This window comes from Apium graveolens, chromosome 6, assembly GCF_009905375.1.
Source record: "Apium graveolens cultivar Ventura chromosome 6, ASM990537v1, whole genome shotgun sequence".
Taxonomy (NCBI): domain Eukaryota; kingdom Viridiplantae; phylum Streptophyta; class Magnoliopsida; order Apiales; family Apiaceae; genus Apium; species Apium graveolens.
This window is the reverse complement of record NC_133652.1, coordinates 164,340,872-164,346,243: the sequence shown is the minus strand read 5'-3', so window position 1 is coordinate 164,346,243 and position 5,372 is coordinate 164,340,872. Positions and strand designations below refer to the sequence as shown.

General features: G+C 38.9%; 1 non-coding gene across 1 annotated transcript; it reads right to left on the bottom strand.

The window, feature by feature from the left end:
- Positions 1–1,171: 1,171 nt before the first annotated feature.
- On the bottom strand, positions 1,172–1,278 carry LOC141670100 (small nucleolar RNA R71). Its single transcript, XR_012554347.1, has one exon. It is a non-coding gene; the product is annotated as a small nucleolar RNA R71 (small nucleolar RNA).
- Between the last annotated feature and the right edge of the window lie 4,094 nt (positions 1,279–5,372).

Here is a 5,372-nt window from a genome sequence, read left to right as displayed (position 1 = left end):
CTTATATGTATAGTTAACATATAAGATAGCGTGTTAATCTCTATTGAAGTGATAGTGAATATAGAGGTTTAGAACTTGCCATGCTAGCATAGTTTCATGTATGTGTATGCATGATTCGTAGGTAACTCTAACCGTTTTACTTGCCCTATGTAATCATTATGGATAACTTGTGCTTAAACCGTTATGTTTTCAAATTCTATAGACAAATAGGGTCTCAATATAATTGGTGCCTATTCAGCTTCTATCTCTCTTGTGGATGTCTGGTAGAATGGTACTCGTGCAACGAAAGTTGGCATTTATCAGTTTCGTGTTATCTGATTAGTGTCATCACCATCACATGCTAAGGTTAAGAACAATAAGGCTATCGAATGAAATATTTAATGAAGTTAGAATCCCATGTTTGTCATATATAGTAATTCAACCTCAATTCTCTTAGTTAATTTTATTTAATATAATCTCTTAGTTTAATAAAAACCCAATTTGTTATTTGTCTTAGCATTGAGCGATAACCATACATTATTGCATAGGTGCATGAATTGAACTTAACCTAAACCAGTCTCCGTGGGAACGAATCTGATTTATATCTTATACTACTTGCGAACGCGTATACTTGCGTGAATATTAGCGCTTGTTTTCGCCCTAACAAGTTTTTGACGCCGCTGCCGGGGACTCGGTGTTAATTTTTAGTTTATGTGCTTGTCATCAGTGGTCATTATAGTTCACTGACTAGGATTCTTTTACTTTCACGGTTTATTTGTTTGTGTTTCAGGTACTCATTACAATGGGAGATCCAGCAGCACGAATGAGAGCCTTAATGGATTTTTCTCAACCCAAGATCAATGACATTCAATCTAGCATTATCCGGCCAGCTATCACAGCTAATACCTTTGAAATCAAGCCTGGCAAAATTTAATGGGTGCAGAATTCAATCCAGTTTGGGGGTTCTCCAACGGAAGATCCTAATATGCACATTAAGGATTTCATTGAGATATGCGACACCTTCAAGTTCAACGGTGTTTCTGAAGATGCTGTGAAGCTAAGACTGTTCCCATTCTCTCTGAGGGACTAGGCTAAGAGCTGGTTACACTCTCTACCAGCTGGTTCAATTACTACTTGGGAAGATCTTGCTCATAAGTTTCTTACTAAATTATTCCCTATGGCGAAGACAGCTGCAATCAGGAATGCTCTTACTCAATTTGCGCAGCAATCAGGAGAATCTTTATATGAAGCTTAGGAGCGCTACAAGGAGATGCTTAGGAAGTGTCCTCATCATGGAATTCCTGATTGGATGATCATCAATTATTTTTACAATGGGTTGGGAGCACAGTCCAGACCCATGCTCGATGCAGCAGCAGGTGGAGCATTATGGGTAAAAAGCTATGAGGAAGCTTATGATCTAATTGAACTGATGGCTGCTAATGAATATCAGTATCCAGCCCAGAGATTGCCACAGAGCAAGGTAGCAGGAGTTCTTGAGGTGGATACAACTACAACTATCACTGCTCAACTAAAGGCGTTGTCCATGAAGATCGATTCTCTGGCTAACTATGGTGTTAAGCAGATAATTAGTGTTTGTGATCTGTGTGCAGGTCCGCATGTGGCAGAGTAATGCGTTATATCTAGTGAATCAGCTCAGTTTGTGAGCAACTTTCAGAGATCGCAGCAACCAGTTTCAGACGCTTATCATCCTGACAACTGGAATCATCCTAACTTCAGCTGGAGCAACAATCAGAATGCGATGCAACAACCATTCCAACACTTTGGAAATAAGCTATTCAACCCTCCTAGTTTTCAACAACAAATTGCACCAAAACAACAACTCCAAATTCAACGACAAAATCATGATGCAGGTCTATCTTCAAATGAAAAATCTGAATTGGAGGAGTTGCGGCTTATGTGCAAAAACCAGGCTCTTATATGCCAAAGCCAGGCTATTTCTATCAAGACTCTGGAGAACCAAATAGGGCAAATTGCTAATGCCTTATTTAATCGGCCACCAGGAATGCTTCCTAGTGATACAGAACCCAATCCAGGCAAGAGGGAAGTTGAAGAACAGGTGAATGCCATCACCTTAAGGTCTGGAAAGGTTGCAAGCCCCAAAATTTAGCAAGACGAAGAGCCTGAAAAGTCTCAAGTTCTAGAATCTGACGTTTTGGCTGAAGAAGATGTGTAGAAGGAAGTAGAGGTAGAACCAAGGAAGACTACTGTGGAACACACTCCTCTTGAGGGTAATATAGGGGTGAAACAGATCTATCATTCACCTCCTTCTCCTAAGAGGCTGCAAAGGAAAACGTTGGATAAGCAGTTTGAGAAGTTTTGGAGGTGTTCAAGAAACTTCATATCAACATACCTTTAGCTGAATCTCTTGAACAGATGCCTAGCTATGCGAGTTTATGAAAGGTATTCTCTCTCAGAAAGTGAAGCTCGATGACTTAGAGACTGTTGCTCTAACGGAGGAATGCAGTGCTGTGCTGCAACAGAAGTTGCCTCCGAAGCTTAAAGATCCTGGAAGCTTCACTATTCCTTGCATTATCGGAAACTTGTCGTTCGACAAGTGTTTATGTGATTTAGGAGATAGCATCAATCTGATGCCCTTATCTATCTTCAAGAAGCTTGGTCTGCCTGATCCGAAACCAACATACATGTCATTGTAACTAGCTGACCGTTCCATCGCTTATCCATGAGGTATAGTGGAAGATGTCTTGGTCAAGGTGGATAAACTCTTCTTCCCTGCTGACTTTGTAATTCTTGATTTTGAGGAAGATAAAAAGATTCCCATCATCTTGGGAAAACCATTATTGGCTACATGCCGAACTATGATCGATGTGCAAAAATGAGAGCTTTCGATGAAGGTTTACGATCAAAAGGTCACTTTTAATGTGTTCAAGGAAATAAAGTTACCCACCGCTAAAGAGGAGTGCTTTAAAGTAGAGCAACTGCAGGTTTTGAATGCACCTCCGTGGAAGAGGAAGTTGGATATGCCATTCGATTCTCTTGGGTTAGCAGAGCTGAAAATTTCTCAGGAGCGTTTTGAACCATTTATTCAAGAAGCTCTCATACTTGAGCTCAACCAAAATCCATATCACTTGAGTTATTTATTCTTAGGTGCACCCCATGATAAGGGGTTGAGATATATTTTTGATGATGTAGAGAGTGGCTAGACGGATCTTCCAGTGCCTATAGAGGGTTCTTCTCATGCGCCACAGGTAGTTGATAGGATTGGTGTTGGTGATGAGCAGTACATGTGAGTGACTAGGCGTATGGAGGCCATGCACGACATTCACCATCATTTTGCTAAAGATTTGACACACGCTTTCGGTACTGTTGTTCGAGACACTGGTGGCAAGGTTGATTGCCCACCTGATCCTCCACCCGACGAGGGTGACTCTCCCGCTGACTAGGTATGCTTGAAATCCTTATTATTACCTTCAATGAGGATATTGAAATTTTTAAGTTTGGGGGTGATAATGTAAGGATTAGTAGTGTGTGTGTCCATATAGATTCATATAGATTCATATTGCATGTTTAATTGTAGTTCATTCATATTTTTGCATGATTATTCATTTACGACATATTTGTTTGTTTTTATGTGATTTCATATAGTTGCATTTGCATGCATATTTAGCATGATCCCTTAAGATGAACTATGATATTTGATAAGTTGATGTTGATTTCAGTGTGGTGAAGACGAATAGAGGGATATTTAAGTCCTAATGAATTGATTTGCGTGCCAGAAACAAATATTTTCACAAAGTCTTATAGGGTTGCTTTTGATCTAGATCATGATCATACTTGTTTGTTTTTGAGATTTAATCACTTGGTTATATTTAGAATTTGTGATATTCTCGTAATGACGTAAAAACACTGATTTTTTTTATCTGGAGAAAAACTTGGATTTCATTGCTAGTTGTTGTAAGGCTAGGCATTAAATGGCTAGTAGCCGGCTCATATTTTTATGAGTAGTCTAGGGTTGAATGAGATGGAGCGAAACGCACTCATTCAGAAATTATTGAAAAAAAAAGAAAAAAAAAGAAAAAAGAAAAAAAGAAAGAAAAAAAGTATGTGTTTATGCATAATTGATCAACATTGAGCTCTTTAATACTCGAGTTATTAAGTTCTAGGGGACTTTGTGCCTAGTGACCTAAGGCTTTTATAGTCTGGGATCCGCTAACCTAACGCTCGCTATATGGGTATTATTGCATAAGTCTTTTGGGACCTCATTCATTGTACGGTCAAATAAGCATCGTTGCTATGTGTTCAATAATAGTGTGAATCCTTGTTTAACTTTAGTAGAAATGAGGTATTGTGAGTCATAATGCATTTATTCTCTATTATGTTTATAAACTTTTGATTGTTTCGATGATAGATAAGTTATGGTTATTGATCTAGTATCGAGAGTATATCTGTTAAGTATCCACACACGCACGTTTCCGATTTGTAAGTTGGTTTGGGGGATTTATTCGAACTCTGTATTAAGTCATTGCATTCTTAGAAGCATTGGCTTATTCATTTAGTTATAGTTATTCTGAGGGGATCGATTGTATTATCATTTAGTTGCATTCATGCATTATGATTATTTTGTAGATTTGAGTCTGTTTATGCTTGAGGAGAAACATCGATTCAAGTTTGGAGGTGTGATAAGTGGATTTTATATCCACTTGGAATGCTTTATTACAAGCTTAAATTGGTGTTTTGGACTCAAGTTGTTGGTATTTTGATGTGTTTTTGTGTTATTACATTTCAGGTATCAGTTAAATGAAGAAAAGATCTTTTAAAGGAAATATGATGAAAAGTGATCAGAATTGGAAGCCAAGGTCATTGTCAAGTTGTAGAGAATCTCAATATCTTCGTGTGGGCAGTTGAATCGCCTAATTCTGACGAGTAGAACTCAAGTTATGGCCAAAACAAGATTCATCAGAAATTTTCCCAGATAGGAGCTGAGCGCCCGCCCAGGAGAGCTGAGCGGGCCGCCCAGAAGAGCTGAGCGCCCGCCCGGAGAGCTGAGCGGCCGCCCAGAGCGCGGCTGGTCGCTGATTTCGCTGAAAAAGCCTTTTTTGAGTGGAATTTGATGATTTTAAAGGTCCAGGTCCACTAGGGGCGTATATATACTAAAAAAGGGTTTTCATCGTCCGGGAAGATTGGGATACCAAAGAGAAGACCTAGAAGCACAGAACAACTCTGAAAAAGAAGATCTTATTTTCAACTTGTGATTCTTTGAATTAGTTGTAACTTTGGATGCTCGTTTTCGTTCTTGTTGAACCTAGATCTCCTTTATTCGTACTTTAATCATTATTCAGTTTATTAAGACCTTGTTTTATACCATGCTTTCATTGGAACCCATGGTGACGATGAGTTTGATTATGGGCTAATCG